The sequence below is a fragment of the Pithys albifrons genome, chromosome 2 (genome assembly GCF_047495875.1).
Source record: "Pithys albifrons albifrons isolate INPA30051 chromosome 2, PitAlb_v1, whole genome shotgun sequence".
Lineage (NCBI taxonomy): Eukaryota > Metazoa > Chordata > Aves > Passeriformes > Thamnophilidae > Pithys > Pithys albifrons.
Genome location: NC_092459.1, coordinates 5,400,989 through 5,428,244, shown reverse-complemented (window position 1 = coordinate 5,428,244; position 27,256 = coordinate 5,400,989). Strand labels below are relative to the sequence as shown.

The following is a 27,256-nucleotide window of genomic DNA, read 5'->3' as shown; positions in this document are numbered from 1 at the left end:
GTGCTTTAACCACTGAGTCATTGAAGGGAAGAGGGATGATGCTTTCTAACTGCTTGGGGCAAAAAAGCTCCCCTTTTTATTGCTCTTGGCAGAGGGGAAGGGAGATGAAACAGCCAGCAAACTCTGGTAGGGAGATCACTCCTGGGAAGCTGAAGTGAGAGTTTTATCTACCCGCAGAGGGCCAGATTTCATGACTGACTCTTCTCCATAGCATTTCCTGGGCTTATGGTAGTTCCTGCCCACTCAGCATCCCATGTTCTGCAGACCTTGCCCTGCTGTGCCTCACAGTACCATGTGCCTGTCAGGGAGCAGAGCAAAGCCAGAGGGCATGGTCCTCACTGGGTCTCAGCTTCTGCAAACACTGAATCATCTTTTGTAATCAAATCTGTGCTTAATAACCAAGCATGTTTAGTCTCATTCGCACTGTGTTTTAAAGGTGGTGCATAACTACAGATCTATATGATTTTTATTTTTTAAAACATTCTTGATCCAAGAGTTTAAATGTGACTGTAAATTTTTAAGCAGAGCCCATTGCTGCAATTTCCCATCAAAGGAAATCTTTTGGACTTGAATGAATAAGACTTAGGGAGAGTGTTCTCTTGGGGACACTGATGCGTTAATACTTCAGTAATATCTTTTTCTTTCCTCTCCCCAAGCATCTCCAGACCTGAAACAACACAAATGATTCCTAGATCAAAAGAATGCTCGAGTCCCTTTTATTGGACAAATACCGTAAACGATAAGCTCTTAACTTTTCACTTGAGTAACCGCTCAGCCTTTCACAATTCCTTTAATAAACTTAAAGTAGGTCATATTACCCACCACTACATTCTTAAACTGGTATAAATCTTGGTTTTCAGAGTTTTAATTACAGTGGCTTCTCCCATTAGGTGGTCTTGTTTCATGGCAGGATGCTAGACAGCTCTCTTGCTCTAAGTCATTTATGTGGACTGCGGGTATGTCTGTCAAACCATAATGAGCAATGAAAGAATGAAGAATGTTAATTTAACCGATGCTGCTTTTGCTGTTAACGTAAGTACCACCAGCTGCACCTCGTAAACAGTTGCTGTTTGCTTGCTGGTGCATTGCTATTTAGTGAGACCTTGTGTGATTGATAGAGGCAAAATCAGACTGATGGCTCATGGGCTGCAACTTTCCTGAAGCGCCACTTCTGTGAATGCTTTTTTTGTTGCAAGAGACAGCTCCTAAATTTTAATTGCTTTTCAAACTAGCAAGTGCTGCTTGTGTCAAATGCTGATAATTGTTTTATGACATAGAGGTATTATAATTTAAGGAGAGGTCAAGGTAGATAATGTGTTCATTACCTGCTGAAGGAGTGATGGTTGCGTCGAAGCGACACGTGGGAGATGCTCCCTTTGGCGTGCGGGGGTTCTCGGTGCTCACACACAGCTTCTTAAACAATAAGCCTTAATAGGAAAGGACCAGCTTCAACAATAGCAGTGCACGAAGTCACTTTCTAATTAGAGAAATTACTGAATAATGTAGAACTCCACAAATGGCTTTTTTTTCCAACCCATTAAGCATTCACGTAAACATTGAGAATAAAGCTGCATACCTCCTTTCACCTGTCAGTTGTTGTGTGCACCCAGAAAAAGCATATTTTATTCCTCTCTGATGGGTCATTAAGAGGGTGGTGGACCCCAAGAATTTGACACAGGCCACATACACTCCAGTGCAGCTCACCCAGAAACATCTTTCCTTCCTGCTCTTGCTCCACTGATTAAGGTGCTCCTGTGCCTCTTGGTGTGAAGCTGCTTCTTATTGACATCCTGTCCAACTTTTTCTTTTTTTCCTTGATGGTTTCTTGAAGTGTTTTTCATGCTAGCGTAGCTCCATTCTTTCTCTGTCCTGATATATCCAGTTATTTCAGAGGTAATTTACTACACGTTTTTGTTTTTATGCTGAGTGTATGTCAGGGTGAAATGCTCTAAATCAAAATGACTACAGTCTTTAGGATTTAAATTATTTAGGGTTTAAACCAAGGAATATTCATGTAAGTAGTTGATTTATTTTTGTTCTGTGTTGCATTTAACTTACTTTCATAATCTACTCCAGTTAGTATAATTGAAATGTTATGAGTTGCAACTAAATACCTTAAATTTATACCCCTCCTTGCTAATCATAAGAGTATGCTTTTATTTCTGCACACTATTAGGTCTTAAAGCTTTATATTCTCAAAGTAACAAATAGTGTACCTTTATTAAATTTTTAACAGATAATTAATTCATGGCAAGCCATATATTTTTCTATACACCTGCAATCACTGAGACTCTGAGTAGAGATGGGACAGATGCAGAACAAGGCAGAACTGGTGGTTATGACTCACAGTGCCTGATGGTTATGGCACCAGACCACAGACCAGAGTCTGGTCTCTGCTTCTGGAATATCTGTGTGGTTATAAGCTCATTAAACTTGCCCAAATGTGTGTTGGATTTTAATGTCCTCCTTGGGTCACAACCTACCCTATAACCTGTGCTCATCTAGGCTTTAGAGTTTATCAGTTTTGATTTCAAAGAGAGTTACATGTATGTAAATTTCTGGTGTCCATGCACTTAAATGCTGTAATGAGATTTGCAAAAAATGCTTTCATGTACTTCTAGGGACCTAAACTGGTGGTTGCATGGCTTCGTGCCTGTAAGGCTATGATACTAGAATACAACATATTTCTCTCCCACTTGGTCCTCTTTTTTCACCTGTGACTGAGAAATTAACTTCTCTTGGTCTTGTATGCAGTGAGTTGGTCTCAGTAAAGAAAATACTTTGTGAGTAACAGCTGGCTATGTTGAAACAAACAAAATATAAATGTACTTCTGGACAGCCAAGCCTGAAAATCAGACTTCTTGAGAAAGATTACCAAAGGGAAAGATGAATTCATGAGCACTTTAGCAGATACACAAGTAATAATACAACTATATACTTCAACTTTACTTTTAAGTATACAAACATGCTTGAATTTACCTCAGATGGCAAGGAGATCTTCCATGGATAATTTCTGTATAATTTCAAGTTGTTATCCATTTACTCATATCCTGAAGAGAATTCACTGGTACAGAATCATAGAATGGCCCTTATATTAAACCAAAGTTTGAATACTTTTTTCAATTAAATTTGTAATTATTACATTTTAATCTCATGCAACTGAGAAATATTTATTTTAATATAACTTAGTATGAATTTCATTGTGCTTTCCTAAGAGAAAAACCTGTTTTAGTCTCTTGTAAGAGTATTTCCATTTAGTGGACATCTAGAACTATTTTATTTATAGCCACTAAAAATAAAAGTATTTCTTCCATAACTCAAAGGATTGTTTAATGGGCCTGATGAAACAAATTCCATTAAAATTTCATACCGACTCCAAAGCATGATGATTCCATTTGCTATCTGGTTTTTCTTTTAAATTACTCCCCTCCCCCCCCCCACCACCACTATGTTTTGAGCAAACCAAAGAAAAGACTGTGTGGGTGTGTTCTCTTTCCACTGTCCTAACATGTAACTTCAGGAGAAACCTGCCCTCCCCCTCAGTGTTGATTCCTCACCCTCTTTCCATTGGCCAACACAAGCTTTGAGTGTATCTGGGGAAGAAAATCTCAGTTCATGTTGGCACAAAGCAGATTTTCCAGTGCTTCTTTTAGCAGCAACCCGGAAGCAGCTACTGCTGAAGTCCTTGTGCTGTGGTATCAGAACAGGCTTGGCAGGAAGTGACAGGGGTTAATAGTGGGTCTTACTGCCACAGAAATGACCTGGAACTCACCTGAATGCAGTTTATGGCAATGAGGAAGGGATAAGAGACCAAGTGAGTTATGGAGAAGTGACATCCTTACCACCATGTGTTTCTTTCACCTGGTTTCAGAAAAGGCGATGCTACATTGAGTGGTCTGTCAGCTGGTGGTAATGCTAATCCCGAGACAGACGCACAAATATGTGCTGGGTTGGGGTTTTTTTTCTCTAAGAAGCAAAGTTTTGCTTTAGAAGGCAGGAAAACCTTGGGGCACTAAGTTTAACAGGGTTGTATTCACTTTGGTTTTAAAGGCTGGAGATGAGAAAATGAACAAAGAGATGTGCCAGCCTTCCGGCTCTTTTGTTAACTTATGGGAAGTCTGGATAAAGAGTAGTAGATCTGTCCACATGGAAGCCATAACATTGGGATCAAATGGGTGAAAGTCACAGCTTCAGTACTTCCCTCATGAGCTGGTAACGTTTCTTCCTCTTTCCCTCAGGCACTGGTCTAAGTTTTGCTTGAAACAGATCTCCTGTGAGAAGAACAGGAGTGCCTCAGTGGATGAAATATTGTATGTTTAAATTCGAATGGGTGGAGGAAATTAAATTCTGATCTTGTATTAGAAATAGCTTAAGTCAAGTCAGGCTGCATTAAACAATCAACAAGTAACACTTTGGTTTTCAACAATTTCACTTAATTTGTGCTAATTTTCATCAGGATTCTAGATAATACACTACTAACCATTATTTTCTCACCTAGTTTGCTCAGTGCTGACAGATAATAGATGATCCTATTACAAATATATTTGACACTGCATCCATGAAAATGTGAAAATTGGAGTCTCTCGTCATTATTTAAAATCTGTGCTCACTCACTCAAATGAGGTATAAGAGTCTACTTTTGAGATAAAGTAGGCCAGATTGCTGGAAAGGCTGCTCCAGTGTCACCCAGGTTAATGTAGATGTATTATGTATTTATATAGCCTATAGGAGAATAACTTTTTAGCAAATGATTTGGACTGAATGTGCACTTGATCAGGACTCTCATTAATAACCCATGGCCACACTGTTCTCATGGCAAGAACTTACCCTTGCAATCAAAAAGATTAATTCTGGGGCTGTCTGTTGCAGTTTGGGAGAAAGTCCGAAGAAACAGGTGAGTCATATGAACAGAGATCCATATTGACTGAGCTATAGATTAAGATCCTGCACTGTCCCTGACGTTTTGATTAAAATGGCCATTTTCTCAGTCACAGTTCTGGGATTTGGAACAATACTGTTTTTCTCTGAAGGTGGATGGGTGCTCACTCACACTACCTGTATCTCAGTGAGGGCCTGATGTCAAACCCTAAACCTCTGTGCTTGAGATAACAGAGATAAGTTGACTTCTTTGCATTAGGTGTGAGGTCATGCCCGTATTTCCATGAGAATTGCAATAGTGTAGTCAGAAGTTAATAACTGATGGATTAGTACATGTAGTGGATTTGATGCAAAGGAGGGGAGAATTGGTCAAACATGAGACAAGAAGCATTTTCTCTTACACTAGTAACTGCATTTCCCTATTTGATGGGTCATGAGAGACCAATATATTTGAAGTTCTTTGGAGCATGGACAACATCCATGCGCTGTTGGAAAATTCACTATTTTGCACCTCTCTGAATGTGAGTCATTGCAGAAGCCATGCAGCTCATCAGAACAGTTTTGACAGACTTAGTACTCACCAGTGTGTACCTGTAGTGTGGGGTTTAGGTTGTGTGGGTTGCAGAAGTGGTCGAGGACCAGACAATCGTCTGAACTAATCACGTGAAGGCAGTTGGTGTTTTGAGAGCCTCTGAATTACACATATGACAAATTAGGACCCTAAGAGAGGGCACTGAGTGAGGAGCATTTGGATGAAGGTGATAGGTGAGGTGGAGAGCTTCCTCCTGGAAAGTACATCACCAGAGAGCTGGCACTGGGGAGAAGGCTTCTGTACTAATCCTGACATTACTGTTAGGCCATGAGTTAAAAAATGAGGTTGTAAACAGCAGCATCCCTGGTGCTAGAGCATGATCACTGTATATACTCTCTGTAATCAGCATATTCTCTATGTCAATAAATGGGTGTGTGGTAGTCCTGTTCAAAGCCTTTGATGACAGGCTGCAGGACTCTGCCTGAGGCTGTAAGACAAATAATAATAGTCTTCTCCATGGGTGCTATCTGACTTCTAAAAAATGAGTACCTTCCTGCCTGCACTGATGCTGGTTAGTTAAGACAAGAGCAAGCTCTCTGCTCTTTGTGTAGCTGCTGAACTTATGTTTTAGTCAGAGCTGTAAACAAGAGCATCAAGGTAAGCACTACAGTTCTTTGCCTTGAGTATTTATCTCTGCAGATATGGTCAAAGCATGATGAAGGTAGTACTAATTTAGTGATGTAAAATGACGTGGACGTGCTGTAATGCCTCAATTCAAAATAGTTGTGTGGAGAATGTCCTCCAAGCTTGTGAGGAACCAACCTTGTTAGCTGGGGTATGCTGCAGGTAGCACTAATGTGTCACCCACCAAGCATGCAACTGTAAATCTGTGATGGCCAGGATAATACAAATCCTCTAAGAAAATGCTTTTCCTCCACTTATCTTGTGTGTAGGCATCTGGATGACTGCACGCAGTGCTGACTCTCCTTGGAGAAGGTTAGTGCTCAGGCTACCCACTGCTGAAAGTTTCTTGGCACCATATGTAAAAAGCCTAAACCCTATGTTTTTATATAACTTAATTCTTAAGTTAAATGTAGCAGCTCAATTTTAACAGCATGATCTCCACATGCAATTGAATGAATTCTGTGATGGTCATGTATGCTAAATGCTACAATTTACATCAGGAGAACAAATTCTCGCTGTGAAAGAATTGCTTCTTTTTCTAATTATTCTCATGGAATCCGAAGTTTGATTGACTGTAACCTGTGCACCTCCCACACTTCCTCTCCTGTCTTTGCTTTCTTTCTTCTCTTTCCTCCAAAGGGGATCTTTTGTAGCTGATCTGTTTATTCTGCTTTTTCTTTGGGGATGACAAATTAAGCTGCGTCTATTTTTTTTGTCCTGCAGTTGGGAGGTGGAGAGAGGAGATTTAGAGCTCCATTACACCAGTGCCTCTGGCAGTCAACTTTGGAAGTTTAGTTCATTCCTATGGAAAAGTGGCCAAGATTTGTGCCTTAAAGGTGTGAGAGTTCGAGTCTTGTCATTTTAATATTGAATTGGGGTGTAATAAATGGGACAGCTGGTAAAGGATTGAGTAAGAGAAATATAATTAATGCAAATCAACACAAGCTTATAAAAAATAGATCATGTCAGGCTAAGCTAAAATCTGTTAAGTATTTTTAATGTGATTGCAGGTTTGATATTTATGGCTTCCACAAGGCATTTGACTTGGTGATACCATTTTGATTAAGAAACTAGGACAATATAGAAACACAATTTGATTTGGCATGTGTGAGGGATGGGAACTGAGCTCTCCTACTTTAGCAATTGTTGTTTGCAAAGCCTAGCCATGATGATGATGATGATGATGACAATTTGGTGTCCTGTTCTAAGCTAGTTTGTTGTCTTGGGCTTCCTCTGAAGTCAGTGGAGAGGAGGAGAGAAGAGGGCCATTGCTCCACCTGTGAGTTGATGGCCAAGGAACATGAGCTTGTAGGACAAAGCTGTTGTTGCCTGTGCCAAAACCCCCTGTGTACATCGATAGAAGAACTTCAGGGAGGCTGTGCTAAATGTGGGTCTGACTATACTGCAGACACCCCCAGAACGTTGTGTTCAGGTCTCTCTGCGTTTCTAGGAGGTGGGTGAGATAGTGAGACATGGTAGAAGAGTGATGGTGGTGGCTAAGGGTGGAAAAACATGCCTTCCAACCACTGGAATTTCTTGCATTCGTACATTACCTTAATCCAAGAGGAAAAAGAATTTATTCACTTTTCCATGTGGGAAACTTCAAGAAAGGAAGAGTCTTCAGTCTGTTGAACAAAAATATAACAAGATTCATTGTCTAGAAATAAAAGCCAAGAAAATTCATAATAAATAATAAAATTCCCAAATAAATTTTGACAGGGGGAATAACTAATCACTAACATTTTTTGCCAGCACCCAGAAGGCATTGCTAGAAATTTGGTAAATGTGACAGGGGTTTTTTATTTCCTGAAAAAGGCAAGAGATTAAGTCCTGTGCCTTATAATATGCAAGAGAATCAGACTAAGGTCAGAAAAGGACTATTGGAATTATGAAGTCAGTAAATAGTATGTTGGTCCCTGTGGAGAGGATATGATTTTCCCTGTTCTGGTCAAGTTGTCAATCCAAAATGAGTCTTGGAGAAAACAGAGCCTGTGTTTGAGCAATGAGAGGTGATTTTTGTCAGTCCCTCTAAATCGAAAGGGTAAATCCTCTAGGAAGACACTCATAGCTTTGAAAACCTTTTTGGGATGCAGCATGTTGCTGGTTATACTACACTCTAGCAGCGTTACCACCTTGGCTGTATTTTTACCAGACCAGATTACTTTGTACCTAAATATTGCAAAAGGATGTTACCTCCCCATGGCATTTGGCAGAGTTAGTTCAGATCATAAGAGAAATGGTTCCTTTTGCCCTTTTGAACACAGGCTGTTGTTTCCAAGCTAATGGTACCATGCTCCCCCTTCGTTTTTTTGCAGCATCAGATCAAACAGAATGAACTTCTAGTTTTTTCCCCTCATCCCTGATGTCTCTGGTACATGAGAACAAAGTGCAGTTCCCGTTCTCTGCTCAGTTTCTTTGCATTGTGCAGGGCCTCATGTAAGACAAGGAGGGACACAGAAGACTCCTAAGAGCCAGGTACTTACTTGCCACCACCCTGACTTTTTTTGCAGCAGCCTGATCCTATCCTGGTGCTCTCCACCTGCCTACCAGCATTCTTCCCGCACTACAAAAGTCAGGATCTGGCTGCCTTCACATCACCTGTAGTAGGTTATGTTACCTGACTCCTCAGCAGTCTGAAAGTCTTACTAGAAGAGTAGGACTTGGTATTAAAAGCCATCAGGAAATGGCAAACCAACAGGTTTTGTTCTGCTTCTGTTGACTTTTGACAAGTATCTGGAAAAGACACTGAACTGCAGAAAGTCAGCTCATAGTGTCAAAGAACCTGATGTCTTCTCAGTCTCAAATGCTTCAGTGCTTTGAATGCTCGTCTCTCCAGCTGCTTCAGTGAAGCAGTGACATTGGGAAGATATGTTAGTCAAGCTGTCCTAAAACTTTGTCTTCCAATCTCAGTGACTTCAAGCTGTTTCAGAAGGTATCTTTGCTGGTCTTTGCTTCAAAAAAGAAATAAAAGGTATTTCAACACATGTACTTACTTGGGTGCTACCTTTAAACTATAAGTTTAGAAGGCTTTAAACTGAAGTTTCCAATGGAGGAGAACCCCAATCCATCCCACTCCTATCAGTTTGATGGCAGTGCCAGCAAGAGATGCCCAGAGCCTGGAGAGGAGATTGCAGGTCAGCAGGAGAGCAGGAATTCCAACCAGTAAGTTGACTTCATCAAGGGCCCAGCTTAAATGCCTCTCTGCAAATGCTTATAGCATGGGAATAAACAGGAGGAGTTAGAGTGGTGTGCATGCCTGCAGGGCTGTGATCTTTACTGGCAGCATGTAGATGTGGTGGGACGGTTCCTGTGGCTGGAGTGCTGGAATGAAAGGATGCAGCTCTTCGGGAAGGACAGGAAATGGAAATGAGGAAGAGGTGTTAGTGGTCTGCTGGAGTTCTGGCTGAGTGGATGAGACCTTCTGTAAACAGATAAGAGGAGCCTCAGGTTCACAAGCCCTGGTCCTCATGGGGGACTTCAAGTACCCTGATAATGTGTTGGAGGGACAGTGCACCATGGTATGAGCACTCTAGGAGACTCCTAGAATGTGTTGGAGATCTAGTGGCCTTCTACAAAGGGGAGCATTGGTGGGTAAGGGAAGTGCAACTGCTGTAATGTATTTGGGCTTGTGCAAAGCATTTAGCAGTGTGCAGTATGACATTTTTGTCTCTAAACTGTGGAGGCATGGATTTGATGGCTGGACCACTCAGTGGATAAAAATGGGCAGGATGGTCACAGTCAAAGGGTTGTGGTCAATGGGTCAATGGCCAAGTGGAGAGCAGTGATGAGTAGCATTCCTCAGGGGTTGGTTTTGGGACCACCACTTCTTAATGTCTTCGTTGGCAATATGGGAGAGTGGAATTGAGTGCGCCCTCAGCAAGTTTGTCAGTGACACCAAGCTGTGTGGTGCAAGTACACACACTGGAGGGAAAGGGATGCCATATGGGGGACCCTGAAAGGCTGGAGGGGTGGGACTGTGGGAAGGTCATGAAGTTCAACAAGGCCAAGTACAAGGTCCTGCACCTGGGCTGGGGTAATCCCAAGCAGAAGTTCATGCTGGGTGGAAAATGAATTGAGAGCAGCCCTGAGGAGGACTTGGTGGTGCTTGTAGATAAAAGGCTGGACATGACCTGGCAATGGGCACTTGCAGCCCAGAATGTATGAAGGGTCTTCTTCTCTAGGGCCACAATGATCAAAGGGCTGGAGTACCTCTCCTGTGGAGACAGAATGAGAGAGCTGTGATTGATTGGCCTGGGGAAGAGAAGGTTCCAGGGAGACCTTGTAGGCCTCTTTTAGGCACTGGAAGGCTGCAGTAAGAAAGCAGAAGAGGAACTTTTTGCAAGGGCATGCAGTGTTAGGACAAGGGGGAATGGCTTTAAACTGAGAGTGGATTTGGATTAGGTATTGGGAACCAATTCTTCCCCGTGAGGGTGGTGAGGCTCTGGCACAGGTTGCCCAAGGAAGCTGTGGCTGCCCCATCCCTGGAAGTGTTTAAGGCCAGGTTGGATGGGGCTTTGAACAACCTGGTCTAGAGGAAGATGTCACTGCCCATGGCAGAGCAATTGGAACAAGATGGTCTTTCAGCTCCCTTCCAACCCAAACCATTCTATGGTTCTGTGGCCTTCATCCAATTTCCAGCAAATCCACTGGACTTCAGGGAATTGTAAGGTTGACTCGACTCTAAGGAAATCCACCCCTTTTATTAGGCTGTATGTATTTGTCTTCAAAGAAACCTCACTACTCCAGTGACGAATTTTAAACTGTACATTTATGATCCATAATAACTCTGTAATTTTTGAATAAACGGTCTTTTCAGTGATTTCTTTTTTCATGAGTATGTTACATATCTGTTTTGAACCACAGACATCTTAGCAGCATTCCTTGAGCTTTTAATGGGAATGAAAAAGTAAATAAACATGGATTGAGTCAGAAATTCCTATTGGCAGCGTCATACTGCTCTGGGTTTGAGTCTAACTACAGAATACGACAGAAATTAACGTCATCTGGATAACGCAATGGGTTAACATGGTTTGAGGGAGTGATAGTGAACTACATGGTCCAAGGATGGGCTCCTAAAGCATCTACCTGCATTTCTTTCTGGAATTCTGTTCAGTTGGGTAGGTGTGTATGCTTAAACTTCATTTACAGCATCAACTAAAGGGCATTCAGAAAAAAGTTGAGACTTGACAGACTGCTAATGCTGGATATCTGATCTTGTAGGTGTATAAACTCATTACTAACCTGTAATTTCTGTACATCTTCTAGTGTTTTGAAAACATTTTTTAAATAAAAATGAGTGTACGTAAATTATCTTGGCAAACTTTGTCATAATTGCTCATTGCGTTTGAGTTGCAAAAATAGCTTTGTTTATGATGTGGTATTTTTAATGGCATATTTCACTGTTTCCATTTAAACTTCGAAGTGACATCTTTGTTTTTCCCTTATAAAGAGCAGCATAATCCAGATGTCTGTCAAAAGAGTTGTTGATGTAGCATTTTATGAGTAATCCTTCTGTTTGAGGTTTTTGTTTTGTCAGAACTGTTTGCCAAGCTCTTATGAAGCTCCCCATGAATATTATTGATGTATACATCCTTTTAAAGAAGTGATTATCCAGGCAGGAATACAAACCGAACAGCCAGTTCTAAACCACACATGTTTTCTCAAAAGTTATGTGATGTCGTAGGAGGAGTTAATTTGTCAATGTAATGGAACAGAGGGGTACTGAGCTAATATTATTCTCCCATTCCCCTTCTACAGCTTAACCCTTTGAAGCACAGGTCAGCATTTGAGTCTGGAGGACTTGAGGTATTACACAGAGTAACCTCAGGGTTATTGTCTGTCTAAATCTTTGATGAAGAGATGTTCATGGTTCTCAGCCTGCTCTCAGAGAGATGAGTGTGATTGTGAAAACACTGAGTGAAACATACCAAGTAGTCTTAGGTATCCAGCAACTGTCATTTCAAGCCCAGAGCTTGTAGATAGTACAGTGATGCTCTCATTTGTTGCTGTTAACAAGTTTTATATCTTGAAGTTTACACATGTGCTGACATCCTTCTCTGGTCATTTTTCCCAGGTAGTTCTGTAGTTTTGGTGGCTGTGGTTTAAATTCTTTGGACCTTAGCAAGGACCAGCAGCATTGCCAGGCTTTTCCCAAGCATCTCAGAATCCTTATGGCTTGCAAATGCTCTGGGATCTGCAGAGCTTGCAGCATTTTAGCTTGCAAATTAGTGGTTGGCTGGTTGTCAGTTAGGGAAAAGAGAGATCTGTAAATTTTGTAATAAATAATATATTAGGGTAAACATAAGAATAGTGTTCTGCAAACATCGTTGTGTAGAGCAGTCACTCCTTGTAAAGTCATGTGAGACTGTGAAAATGGATGGATCCTTCACTTCCAGTCCTGCATTTTATTTTTTCGATCCAGCCTGCAGCTCGTGGCTGCAGCTTTGCTCAACTTCAGAACCTGAGTAGCTTCTTGTGGGATCTGTAATTACTCTCTTCTCGGGCCACTTGCTCATTTTCTGGCAAACATTAGGACAACAGGCCACATCAGGCATTTTAGAGTTTTTCTTTGTACAGCTGGAATAGCTCCAGTCTAAATACACTAAAGATAACTGGGACAGCACAGCAGCTGTCCCTAACCTGCCCAGGGCTCACAGCTTTGGGTGCATCAGTCTGTGCTTGCCTCCCATGTCTGTGTAACTTCCAGGTGTGCTGGACTTGACTGTTTGCAGTGACTGATCGTGACTTGGCAGATACTCTGCCTTATAAGCATCCCTTCTGCTGCGTGTGAAACTTATGCTGGGCCTGCCTAGTAAGTGTGTATATTTTATAATGGTCTCTCCCCACCCCATTCCCTACCTCGCTCTGATTTGCTTTTCTTTGCCTGTTTATTTGCAAAGAGAGTGTGCTCCTGCCGTGCCTCTGTCCGGTATGGGGTTGTTTGCAGGGCAGCACAGCTTGTAAAGGGCATTTTTAAAGCACTTTGTGCTCAGAGTAGATTTATATCTTGTTTGCACAGGCAGGCTTTCATAGCATATTTTTGTGTTAAACTTTTCTGATTAATTAGACTGCAATAACTGCATCCACTTTCTTGGCTTTATCCTTCTTCTTTTCCAAATACTTCTTTCAACTACAAGTTAGATGTGGGAGGGCACTACGTAGGATGTATTGCATCCTCACTGAGGGCTATGTTGTGCTCTGCTGGTGGCTGTTGGGTGATCTGTACTTTGGGGGATCTCTGGAACAGTCCTCATAGCAGTACTGAGTTGCCAGATGTTGCTGCCTGCTCCTTACCTTACTTGTCTCCCTCATCCTCTCTTGCCTTTTGGAAGCCTCTTTTTTAATTTACTACATAAAGCTGAGCTTTCTGTTAGCTGCTTATGTTGTCACCATGCCTCATTTTTACTGGTGCAGCTGAACTCTTCTTTATCCAACCTAGAGCTGCTGAAGTTCAGGGGAGTCCAGTTGATCTAGCTGCTCTCTTCAAAAGATCCAGACCTGCTTTACTGCCCAGGTCATTTGAGCCAAAGACACTTCTGATTATTCCGTCCTTTCATGACGATGCACATGTTGATGAAGTAGGTGAGTTGACACTCACTTCTTGTACCATGGCCTGCAGCTGGTTTTACCCTGGGGAATGAGCTCTCTCCTTGTTGAAGCTTGCTACTGCAATGATGTGGTATCCAAGTAGGTGCCTGGTTTCCATCAGGTTGCTTCAAGTCACTTATTTAGGCATGGGATGATGCTTGACCTGTCCATATTGTAGTTAGACTCACGAGGGAGAGATAAGGCTGCTGCTGTGGCTTCTGTAAGGGACCTTCAGCTTGATACAGCTTGAGAGCTTTACCTGTACAGGTAGTACACTATAATGAGGGACAACCTTTGGGTTTACTGTTGAAAGCTCCTTGCTGTGTTTCTGCCCTTTCCAGTTTCAATACTTTATTCTAGTTGATCAGAACTGCCTGGCGGTGTTGCTGTCCTTGTTCCCCCTCAATCACAACTGCAGTAATGTTTTGGTAAGATTAAAATCCTTCCCTGCAAACAGCCAAGACTTTCTAAAAGAAAGGAAGGAAAACTCACCCAAATGCTCGTAAATAATGTAAATTGCAATATGTTACAGGTCATTACTTCTGTCTTTGTATTTCCTCATGTAATAATTTTACACTTCTTTGAAACTGAGTGTCCAGGAGTATGCAAGCAGATTTCGAACTTTGGCCTGTCTTGTGTACCATTTTAATGGTGACAGATTATTGCTTTTCTTGCTCCATTTTTCCTCTGATCCTTCTTTTTTCAGATGTCCCATATCCAGCTGTGAGTTCTGTTTTGTCTCACACTGCCGTCTACAGCCTGCAATGCACTTTGTAAATATTCTTCATGTCTTTCATTATTGAGGTGAGAAAGAAAAAGGTTTCCTTCATGTAAAACTGTCATTGGCTTCTCAGGCTTCTTCCCTCTCTGAAACCCATTTTATTTTTTATTGCTGTCAAAGGTGTTTTTTTCTGTTCTGTGAAGTCCTGGAATAAGAGTTGTGAGATGGCTTTGAAAAGTGGTATTTCCCTCAGGAGATCTTCCAGAGCAGCTCTGGCCTGGTGTTGCCTTGGGAGATAGTGGGGTAACTACGATATGATGAGTCACTATGCAAAACAGAAATTACTCCCTTGAGTTTTTTTTCTTTCCTTTCCATGAACTGCTCCATGAAAACAGGACTCTCTTCAAAAAACAAAAAGCAAACCAAAAAGATTCTATTTTTGTCTCAGCATTTTTAGGCAGTCCATGGTATGTATCTTCTCTAGTTGTCTTGTGAAAGTCAGAAATAGTTAAAATTTCACAACAAGGTGTTCAAGAAGTGTTAAATAGATAAATAAGTAGAGCAATTACTTGAAAAGCCTCAACTCCAAAATTAGTCTAGATCTCTAAAGAAAACAGGCTCAGGAGGAGCATGGAGCTCTCTCTGTATGACAGAGTGAACTTAAGGGAGGAGGATAATGTGGGTGAGATGTTTACATACTCAGGCCTTCCCGAGGCTCTTCTTGTGCTTCCTCTTTTGTTATCTTACTTTATGTTTTCAAGAAACTAATCTGCAACTGGCTAGTGGTTAGACAGGACTTGTTTTCTGCTGCATGTAAATATTTTGTCTGTTTTACAGAAGCATAGAATGGTTTGGTTGGAAGGGATTTTAAAGATGATCTAACTCTAAGCCCCCTGCCACAGGGAGAACACCTTCCACTACACGAAGTGGCTTAACCTACATCCAACCTGGCCTTGAATGCTTTCAGGTTCCTTAGATGGTCTTGATCCGTATCATCTCCTACAGTGGGTGGTTCTTTGTTCTCCCAGACCCTGCCTGTGTTGCAGGAGATGTGGCTGGAGCACCTGTCACTGAAGACTGAGGCAAAAAAGTCATTGAGTACCTGTACATTCTCTATCGGGGGTAACCAGGTCTCCCATTTTCTTCTGGGTATGGCTGGAACTTTCCCTAGACTTCTTTGTTGTAAGAAATGTACCTATAGAAGCATTTGTGGTTGTCCTTGATGTCACTCACCAGATTTAATTCTGTCAGGGCTTTCGTGTTCATAACCTGATTTGGGATGTCATTCATCTGGTCCTCATCCCAACCCTTTAAACTCTTTTTTAAGTGGTCTGATTTTCTGATCTTTTTTTCCTTTCTTCCTCTATGTGATGATGTGTTGTACCTTTCAGCCAGCTCTCATTACAGGCCATTCATTGCAACATGAGCTGTTTGATCAGCTGGTCAAGCCTAAGTTGCTATATGCTTCATTTGCAGAAATGTAGTAGGAATTCAACAGTATTATTAAACTCTTAATGGAGCTCAATGCCTGATAGATCCACAAAGTGACCTTGGATAAGTCATTTAGTTTTAATGTGTGCAGCTTCTTTACCATCTCACCTTCACCACAGCCCTTTGGGCTGTAGCTATTCAGCACTGACCCATTTTTAGGTTTTCACAAGGGAAAGTGTTTGGTCAGGCTATTTATACATAGCAAAAGTCATAAAAATATTCTTAAATAACATGCTAGCAGGATAGAGAGATGTCTTCCAAGGCCATGTTTGGCATGGTAAACTTTATACAGCTTGCAGATAGGATTAGTGAAGTGCTGCTCTACCACTTTGCAGTTATTATAATTACACAAAACCTAAAGTTTATATAAAATGAAAAAAGCTTAAGCTGAGGCAATGAGAGGGAAGGTCTGATTGCATTCCAGAGAACTTCACTGTAAACTTCAGACTAGTTTGTGTGAAGTCAATTACACGTATGCAGCAATCTTGCCACTGTAAGAATCTTCTTGGTAGAAACTGAAACTCCAGTGCTAAAAACGTGAAATCAATAGGTACTGTTATACCCACTTTAAAAAAATTGTATTGATTTGCAGATAACGACAGCAGTTCATTCTTGCAGGATTACATGCCACTTCCTGTCATAAAGATTACTTTAATATGTATTGCATCTGAGATGGAGAATGTAGGGATAAAACTGCTTTGCTTTAATGAATAGTCATTTTACTCTGGGCATTAAAGTGAGATATATTCCTTTAAATTTATCTCTAGGGATTATTTTGATTTCACAGGCAAACCCTGTGTTACCAAAGACTCTAGAATGCTATTAAACTTTTAAATAGTCTTAGATTGCCTTGTTTTTGCAAGTACTTGAACTCATCCTCTCTTCGATAGCAACTAATTAAGCAAAATATCGTGCTCTTTCTGGTCTCCTCCACATCCTTGATTAGAGGGTTAACACCATGTTATCTGGGTATTAGATGTTCTTGGCTAAACCCTAAGTGTCTACCAGCCTCTAAGTCCCCATGCTTTGTAACAAATTTCCGTCACCTTCTGGAGTTTGAATTCCTCATGCCGATTATGGTGATCTCCCATTGTACAGTTTTTATTCTGTGACTCACTTGAAGCCTATTCTTGTTAAGCATAGGTGATTTCATCTTCATGTATTAAAATAACTCTTTTCAACTCTTTCTAGGTAATCTGGCTTCCCAGAAATCTTCTGCTAAATGCAAGGGTTTGCTGTCGTGTTTACTGACTGTTACACCTGAGGCTGATTTTGGTACAGATTCTGGATATCGCAGGGTAAGTGTGCAGATATCTCTCTTGTGGTTTTTTTTCATGGTCTCCTATTTTATTAGAGGAACAGATTTTGGGCTGTGCTTTCTCTTTCGGTGACCGCAGCAAGTCCCTGTTGCAGCACCTGCAACTGAGGATCTGTGTTACAGTAGAAATATACTGTAGTATGATAAATGCTAATGCCATAAACCTGATCAGGAGTATTTAAATTTGGTGGTGTAGCTCCAAGAGGGAGCAAAGTTTATTGTGTATGTAGGCCTAGACTTATGGGGCTGTATCTTAAAAAAAATTGTTAAAAGCTATCAGAAGCGTGTTTGGGTGTAGTGAACCTTGAGATTTAAGATGGTAAATGCTCACATATTTTTATATTACAAATGTAATATTCTTTGTAGTGTACATGGTTAAAATATCCGTGTAGTTTGCAAGATCGAGTTTAAATATTTGGAAAAGGGAGATTAAAGGTTACTTGGATTCTTGGGGGCATGGTGAAGGGAAAGGGAGAACTGATTCCCTCTTTTATCCAATTCTACTGAGCACATTAGAGTAGAAACTTAAATACTCGACTTCATTGTTGAATGACTCTTGTGGAATTTTTTACCTCCTGCCTACGGCAAGAAAGTGCAATTTAGTGAACAGAGATTTGATTGTTTTTTGCCTCTTCCTCAGTCTTGATCCTCTGCTTTCACCTTCTTTTTCAACCTCCTATGTTTCTTGCTTAGCGTCTTTTCTACCTTCTTTTTGCAATCCCCTGGTTTTTCATCATGGAGCTAATCGTGTCCCTTTGTGCTATTTCTTGTACTCTCGGCCTGCTTTGACCAGCTTTTTGGCTTCTCCCATCCAAATATTTAAATTTTGGGGATAATTCAGGCTGGAAAAGACCTGTGCAGCTGTCTAGTCCAGCCTCCTGCTCAGAGTAAGGTCAGTTAAAGCAGGTTGTCCAGGGCCACATCCAGTTGGGTTTTGGATATCTTTAAGACCCCTGTTGCCATGTTTCACCACCTCATAAAGGCTGGTTTCTTCACTTAAAATTTGAATTTTCATTGTTGCAACTTCTTTATTCTTGTCATACTTCTGTTGTTTAAAAAATAGGTTCACTCAGTCTTGTTTGCACCTTCCCTTTGGGGAATTGGAAAACATAATGAGGTGTGGGGGAGACCTGTATTCTGGCCACTGATATCCTCATTGGACTTGCCCTGGTCTGTCAAAGCCGCCTTGTTCTGGAGGGCTCACAAATCCTGCATCCTGGTCCTGCTGGCTCTGCTCTCACTAACACAGCCCAGGATGAATGCACGTGGCCTTTGATTCAAGGGCTTGTCGCTGGCTTAAATTCTACCTACTGTCTGCCCAGACCACCAGCTCCTATATTATTTTACTTTTTGTATTTTCAATCTGTCTAATCTTTCTCATACAGTGTTGTGCATTCCTTACGTTTCAGTGTTTGCTCTTTCTTCCCAGGATTCCTCACTGAACACCTCAGTATCCCCAGTGCATCTTCATCGTAATGTTTCTGGCAACCTCTTCCCATAAATGTGTATGAGTTACACTTTGGAAATAGTGAAACACTCTTGGGAGTGGGTTTATTTCCATGAGCAACTAGCTTAAAGCTTGCCATGTAGCTTTGATAATTTAAAAACCTTTTTCAATTCCTGGCATTAGTACATTCACAATAGAGCAGGAAATTGTGTGTATGCTTGGGTGTGTACAAGTGTGCATGGGAGAGTGTATTTAATCCTTTTTTCTGTGCTGCCAGTACACAGCCATAAGCACTGTATATAATAATAATATATACGTGAAAATGTTGCTGGAAATTAAGTCTGAATTATGAGCAAAATTTCTTTTTTTATGTTTGTCTCTGCATGTGTGTGTGATGTTGCAAATTGCAGATGCCAACAACTGCAACTGTAGTTAAATCAAACGTTCTCCACATTTTTATTCTCTTTTAGGGGCCCTCATGATGAGTAATGTATCTGCTTTTCCTGTATTTTAATAGAGCTTGTATATTGGGAGATATGCCAGAGAACAAGACACTCAGGAATACAGTCTCAGCCTTAGCTTGACATGCTGATCAGACATTTCTTGGGGAAAGGAGACATATTCCTGTGCTCCTACAAGCTTTGCTGACTAGTGTCTTAGGGGAAGGACCAAGAGGGCATCAGTAGTTCAGTGCCGAGATTATAATTACTAGTTCAGCCAGTGTGGCTGGAGCTCATGTGCAAATCCCCCTGTTAAGATCTACTCAGGAGGGGAACAAAAGAAGGCACTGGGGGGCAAGTAAATAGAGCAGAGAGAGTTAAACATATTAAGTCAGTGAAAAAAATAGCTGAGCAGAAAATAAGTGGAAAGGAAAAGAAAATGTGCAGAAAGGAGGATGAAGACTTCAACTTGTGACAAAGTGTTTTGTTTTTAATTCAAAGAAGTGTTGTCCAACTCATGAAAACAGCTACACTAGTGCAACTGATACAGTGATGAGTGACAGTTTAATTCACTTTCTGTGGTGGTGAATGTGTAGCAAATCTGAGTCGTGATAAGTTGCCACATCGCCTGGTCACATCAGTATGAAATGCCTCAGGTAGTCTCAGGCTGAATATCCAATTACTGCAGAGTGACTTCGGCACCCAAATATCACTGTTCATGTGGCTGATTTTCCTCTAGTTTCACATCCATGAAAGGAGAGTCCCAGCTTGTTCATACATGACTCTTGGGGGTGGTCCTGTGCAGGCCTTAGAATTGGACTCAATGATCCTTGTAGGCCCCATCCAGCTCAGCATATTCTGTGATTCTGGGATCGTGTTAGGCTGTGGTATGCCCCTGTCTGCTTTTGCCACGGTGGCTGTGATCCAGTTATAACAGAAGAATTAAAAAATAGTGATTTGGAAAAGAGATGCCAGTTGTGTCCAGGCTTTCTCCTGAAGGCTTCTGTTATGTGTGAAAGTTGTTTGAAAGAGACTTGAGTTCCAGGATGGACTTTATCTCCCTCTGAGAATGGGATGTACATAGGAGTTACACACATTTGTCTATCTTAACCGGTTTTTGATATTCCTAGCTCAGCTGTTCTCCTTAAAAGGCCTTTTAACTCACTTAGTTTTTCTGAAGGATATAAAAAGTACTTTGCGTATTGACTGTAGCCCTGTATATCCTGACAATCACGTGTGGTTGCAGTTTTTGTATTCCAGCTGAAGAGGTACTTAACCCCAGTTTTTTCTGGTTCAGACTGAATTAGTTTTCACCATATGCAGCACCTCTTATGAAAGTGTGGGTGGTGGGGAGGAATTTGAAATGAAGAAGTTGAGAGCTGTTTTGGTGATGAAGTTATTTTAATTACTGTGGGTCTTCCTGCACAGCAGACTGATTGTTTTTTGGAGTAATTCTTACGAGGGGAGAAGGTCAGGAGGGTGTGTAAACTCAAAGCGAGACCCCACATGATCACATGTGTTTAGGAACTTGAACGAAGTGATTGCATTTTGCGTTTCATTTTTTCCTCATAATCAGGTGGGTGAAAGCAAAGATTTGAATTTGTTTCATTTCACCCCCTTCAGGAGAAGGAATAAGACAAATGAAGAAGGAAAATTAGTCACAGAAATCCCAGGTCACGTTTCTTGTGTGAATTTGTGATAAGCTTTGGGATTCAGCAGCAAAATCAAATAGCAACCACATTTGTCTTTGGTGTGATACTCAAAAAACAATTCATTTCGGGTGAGACCTTAGAGGGGTCGTCTTGTCCAAGCTCCTGCTCAAAGCAGGCCAACTGTAGAGGCAGGGTGAGTTGTTCAGAACTGTGTCCATGTTCAGACGAGTCCTTCAATACCCCTGAGGACGAGGGCTCTGCAGCCCCCCCAGACAGCCTTCTGCTGGTTAAGCACCCACTCTGAATTTTTCTTCCTTATCTCTTACCAGATTTTCCCTTAATGTGGCTTGTGCCTGTTGCCTCTCTTTCTGCATGGCCCAGGAAGATTCTGGCTTGCTGTGTGCTCCACATCTTTAACCACCCACTAAATCATGACAAACAGGAGATCTGTGTTTATAAAAGCCTGGGATCAATGTTTGCCAGGAACATGTGCATAAGGCAGTATTTTATTGTGTTTGAGTCCATTTACCATTATCAGTTAAATCTGTTGGGGTTTTGTTTTGGTTTTTTTTTTAAACAGGGCTCTGATTTTACTGTGCTGTTGCCTGAGGAGCAAGGATGGAGTGAGGCACTTACACTAACATCTATGCAGGGGCCAAAACAAATACTTAAGTTCCTTTCTGCCTATAGATAATACATGTTAGATAGACTTGAATTCAGTCACAGAGCTCAGAACTGGGTAGTTCCTGTTCCTATCTCTGCCACAGCTGTCTTGGTAATAGTTGTGCCCCAACTTCCATGCCATTAAAATAAAGATTATATACTCTTATTCATATGAGTGCTAATAGTCCTGCAGTAACTGTTAAATGCTTTTAGTTACTTGGGAGAAAACGGCTATAAAAAAGGTTAAAATATGTATTTTTGTGGTATAAACTATATGTTTGTAGTTTCAGGGGGTTTATGTTAACTCCATAGTCTTTGTAGGCTGCTTTTAAATCAAAGAAGTGTTATTCTGTAATGTGTTGTGTTACTGTACAAATTAGATGCTTTTATCCAAATCACTTGTTGGAAATGGAAGGTGGTGTACTCAGGGGTTGCTAGGATGGCCTCATTTTTCACATTCAAGATTTCGAAGTAGAAACAAAGCTTAGAAATTTGAGATTCTTTTAAAAATTAAGTCCTTTCATGGAAGTAGTTAAGTATTCTTTTTGTCAGCTTTCATAATAATGAGTTTTTTGGTGCTGGGATGAGCGATAATTGCAAATGGCAAAAAGTCATCAGAATGTTGTTACTCAGATTGCAGATTTTATTAATCGTAAAAGAAATGATTCACCTAGAAAGGCTGTTTTATAAGTGCTCATTTACATGAAGATTTGCTGCCTAATTTATTTTGTTAAAAAAAAATCACAAAACTGCACAGCTAGGAACCCCCACAAACTCTGTCCTGTCCTTCAAAACCTTAGTTATATTGTCTTTCCCATCCAGTTTGCTTATAATGTCATCTGTGCTCCTGTTTATCAGTGGGACCAATCTTATTTTTGCCTCCTCTTTCTCACAAATGTATCTGAGGCTTTTGGGATTTATTTCATAGTTGAGTACTGTGCATCTTCCCTGCATGAATTTCCTCCACATTTAAAAAGGACATTTATCTTTTATGAATGACTTCTTGGGTAGATGAGTTGTTTGGCCCTTTACATGTTTCTGATCTCATGAGGTGTTGGGATTTGCAGATGTAAATTAAATTTTCATCCATTTTCTCCCATTCCTTTTATGTTGTTTTCAACATGAGTCTTGATGTAGTAAAAAAACCTGAGCACAGGCTTCACTGTAAGAATACAATTATTCAGTGAGCCTGCCCTGTGAGCTTAAAAAAGGGTACATACTGAAGTATCTCTTTAATTTGGGGTTTGGATGATAAACTCTTTGGGGTAATGGTGCATCCTTTACATGTTCCTGCTAGAGAATTCTTACTGAGAGCATTGCTGCAGCATGAGTGTTCGACAGCTGCCTGCCCCTTAATCCTTATGGTGAAATATTAATACAGCAGTGATTCTTCACCTAATTGTGCCGAGATCAGGTGCCTGTAAGTAATCCTACTGACAATATCCTGCATGCACCCCAGGCTTTTTGCAGGATCATGCCTCTCTGGACTCTGCAGAACACCAGTTGCTCTCAGTAAATCCACAACTGCTGTTGGTGGGCTCTCGTGCGGAAGGCTCTGTGCTCCTGGCTGTGTGCCTGCCATGGGGCCGCCCTTTCAGCCTGCACAAGGCCATTAACTGCAAGGGGGGAATAAAGACACTGCTCATCATAGCAAAAGTGAGCTCAGACATGCAGATAGAGAAGTACTTTGCTGTAATGCCCATTGTGACACAGCTCTCTTTGAACTTTGCCGGCACCAAATTGAGACCCTTCAGTTGGCGTTTTCATCACTTGGGATTGGGTTGCAGGCGAGTTGGTAGTAAAACCTTTTCAGAAGAGCAGAATTCCTGTGCTCTGCCATGCTCTGGGCTGTAACTTGAAAACAGGATTTCACAATAGATATGGCATGGCAGATTTCTCAGTCTATTTTCTAAACTAATATTTAAAGAATGCCCCATCAATTCTGGTGTCAGAGCTGGTTCTTGAAAATATAATGTATTTCAACACAAAATTATTCAGGCTAAAGTGAAGATTGGTGTGGTTGTGGAGCGGATTCTTCTGTTTCATGTATAGTTGAAGCTGAGAAGGCTTCTGCTGAAGTCGGACAACATGGGCTTGTCAAATTGTTCACAAACGAAAAGATTACTCTTGGATGGAATTAATTTGCAGTATCTCATTTACTATCTTAGCTTTGTCATGAATTTCCCCTAGTCGGCAGCCTGAAATGCCAAGTGAAAAAGTGTTTCAGTGAGAGATAATATAATATATTAAGAAAATGCTATTGATCACAGTATGCTTTTACTGGAAGATGACTTTTTCTGACCGGAACACAAGGGACTTTGCCTTGTTATAGTAGGAAAATGTATTGTAATATGCAAACAGGATTATTGTTAAGGTCACAGCAACTTTGTTTTTACATTCCACTTCCTCTGGAAGCGAGCTTCTCCACGACTAATGCTGTCAGCTGGGCCAGAGGGAGAACAATTTCAATTTTGAACTTTCAAGCAAGGGATTGCAGCAGGTTTTTTTTGTTTTTTGGAGGAAGGAAATAAATACTGTTTTCCACATCACCAAAGGTCAGAACTATAATTCGATAGGCATTACTGCCTATTTCGTTATGATGATGGACTGCCTTGGGGTGGTTCTTTGTCAGAATCAATTAATGCCCATTCTCAACACACCTGTGTTTTTACATATCTAATAGACAGAAAATGTTGCACATTTAGTTTCAGAGTGGCTTCCCCACACAGGGACTATGAGGCACTTAACTTTTCCATGCAGTGTGGGAAGATTAGCCTGATGGAAGAGTCTGTGTTGCTCACAGACATCTTATGTGGGGCTGTGGACATTATTACTCTGCCAAGCATGAAGGCATAAATTTGTGAAGGGATGGCCAGTACAGGCAACTTTAGAACCAGGACACTTTTAAACATGTTTGATTTAAAGAGGGTTCCCACTGCATAAACAGTATCTCAGAGCTGTTAAAGTCCTGCTTGCAGTGAGGTTGCTTTCTGCTGAAGGGCTCACAATTTTCCCTCAAGAGTAAAAATTTCATTAAGATGTTAACTCTTAAAGGTATTTAGACCTATTTCTAATGAAACTCATCCAAAACACATTCTGCAAAACTTAACTCTTTACCACATCTTATCTCTGTATGATTTAGGTTATTAGTAAGAGCCATGTTAATTTAGGCTGGAAACGCAAACCCATTTGGAATAAATAAGTGAGGGTTGCACTGCAAATCCAGGAATATTTTATTTTCTGTGGTTTTTTTCCTTTTGTCCTGCTCCACTTCCAACACATCCCTCCAGTGGTTTTCTCTGTTTTTGTTGCAATAAATCTCCACTTCAGTGAATTTGAAGATAGAAACCTGACTGCAGAAATTAATCTCTGGTACAGTAGTGGTTTACTAACCTGCTCAAGGTTTCCACAAGGCAAAATGATTTCTTCACTTTAAGCAACCATTTCCTATGCAAGCAAAGCACTATTACTAAAATGGCTGTTATATCCTGAAATTCAGCTGTATTTCTTTGCTGCTTCTTCTAGTTCAGTTTGTACAATGAAAAGTTGTTGCTTTAAGTCAGAGGAACAGACCTCAGTTGTGTGAAAGACCAATTTCTCTGGTCCTCTTTTGCAGACTCCTCTTCCAACATGTTGAAAGCAATGTGCTGGAGAGGGCCCACTTGTGTTATTAAGCAAGCAGAATGGAAAACTTTATATTCTGGCTTTTAAAAGTCTAAAAGACAAAATCCAAGTCCCTAGATTGTCTTTTCATCCTCTTTAGCTGACAGAGTTTGGTATTGTTTATTTAGCACGAGAAACATGACTTGATGTGCAAGTGTAGTAAAGGTTAATTGTTAGACTTCCTGCAAGAGTAAATCCAGTGTTTGTACTTAGGATGTTTTAAAATACACAAAATACTCTCTATTTCCCATCATGGCTTAAAGAGGAGCAGAGTTACTACCATCCCTTTGCTTCCCAGTCCCCATAGGACCTTGGTTTAAGGCTACTTGGCTCATAGGTTCAGCTCAGCTTGTGTGGATGTCTGCCCTGTGGGACTTGTGCTCCTAAAGATGCTTTATGTTGCCACATGTTTTCCTACCACTTGGCAGGAAAATGATGCTCAGCCTTTGTAATTCTCTCCATCTTCCCACCCTGCTCACAAAGCCCCTCCTGTGTGGGCACGAGTCTCCAGAACGCAGTGGCAGTTCCGGACAGCTGGTAACATCTCCCTGTCAGCTGTGTTCAGGAAGGATAGGTAGAGTTTCAACACGTGTTGTTTTAAAACAACTCAATCAACACAGCTGTTCAGCATTTCCTCACAACCTTTTGTGACTACCTCTCCAGAATGCTGTTTAAAATACCACTAGAATCAGCTGAACCTGGCAGCTCCTTGGATGAATTTAGAAATTAGTTTGATGTGCCTGAAAAGTTAAATTATTTACACACAAATCCATTTACTTTTCATGTTCCCTATCTTATGAACTGAAAGGTGAGGGGAGGGGGAGAAGAAAAAGAGAAACCCCGTGGGAGAACAGTTTGTGCTGCTGAAATCATGGCTAAGTTGTTTTGTTTTTTTAATGATTCTTGGTGGGCACAGTAAACACAGGGAAGGTATCACTCCCTTTTACTGCATCTCGTGCCGGTGTCAGCATTCAGTGGTAAGCAGAAAAGACAACAGTCTATAAAATCCCCTTGCATGTTTGTACACAAGTTTGATATAATGACATGAAAGATATCTCTTAATCTATGCATCTGTAATGCAGTAAAGAACAGCTCTGCTTACGAGCATATGAGCAGGAACATTTATGGGGACACAAAGAGGTGGTTCTTGAAGAGCAGAAAAAGCTTTCTAATTTGTTTTCCCTGTTTACAGAAGGTTGGGTTTTTTTAAAAAAATGCCTTTTGCACAGAAGAGATAAATTGAAAGATGCAGATAAATTGAAAGGGGTGGTGGGGTTGTAGTGGGAAGATAATGGCCAGATTTGAATCTTCCCTTGCTCAGTCATAAGCCTGCTTTACATCCCTGCAAGAGGCGACTCCACGGAGCCTGAATTTGAATAATAGAGTTGCCATTAGCGTCCAACATAAAAAAGATGATTGGTTGTGTGCTTGATTTACGGGAAGCCAGAAGTGGTGAAGTATACGGTACACGAGGGGATATTTATGCTGCTAATGCTTAAAACACAGCCCAGTGTTCTGCACACTGTGGATGCTTTCAAATGGCAAAAACAAAGGTGCGAATAGCAGTAAATCCGGTTATTCCGATAGTTGAATGGCCCCAGATCAGGATCAGGCTGTGCAGTCTCTTCAACACGCAGAGCAGGTCTGGTAAAACCCTTGTTTAGTTACTGCCTGTTACAGGATTATCAGCTTTGAATCAAAGAAAATAATTTCAAATATGTTAGGATTTAGGGTATATTGTTTCATCTTCATCAGTTTCTAATGCCAGAATTATTTTTTCCAATTTATGTGCAAATAGGCTTCCAAAATCTGTTGCTGTGAACTGAGATTTTTTTCAGATTTTTTTCCTTCGTCAAATTACTCCTGTTCTGCTAATAACTGTCAAATTGCACCTCAACTCAGCATTTTCCTGATTTATCTTCCCTGCAGTAGCTAACAGTAGCTCTCAGAGGTGTATCACTTGGCTGCTGTGCAAACAGGCTGCTCTTAAGGTACTCAGCCGTGCATTTAGGGGTTTTTTGAAATGTTACAGCAATTATATTTGATTTTTAGAAGAAGAATTCATTGTCAACTCAAACTGGATGAATTTTTCGAATTGTAGGGGGCTTTTTCTTGGTTGTTCATAAGCTGAGCAGACATTCTGCTTTCATCATTCTGTGATGTCTAAAACAATATATTAA

At 40.9% G+C, this 27,256-nt stretch overlaps 1 protein-coding gene across 6 annotated transcripts in view; it reads left to right on the top strand.

The window, feature by feature from the left end:
* The window catches only part of KLHL29 (kelch like family member 29), a 399,687-nt gene that overhangs the window by 51,061 nt on the left and 321,370 nt on the right, over positions 1–27,256 (top strand). For 3 of the 6 annotated variants that reach the window (XM_071548269.1, XM_071548270.1, XM_071548274.1), the window contains exon 1: positions 17,110–17,191. The exons of 1 other annotated variant lie outside the window; for it this stretch is intronic. The gene's annotated coding sequence lies outside the window, so the exon portion shown is untranslated. Of the gene's footprint in view, positions 1–17,084; positions 17,192–27,256 lie in introns of those variants that run through there. 2 more of the 6 variants (XM_071548271.1, XM_071548273.1) reach the window with 1 other exon arrangement.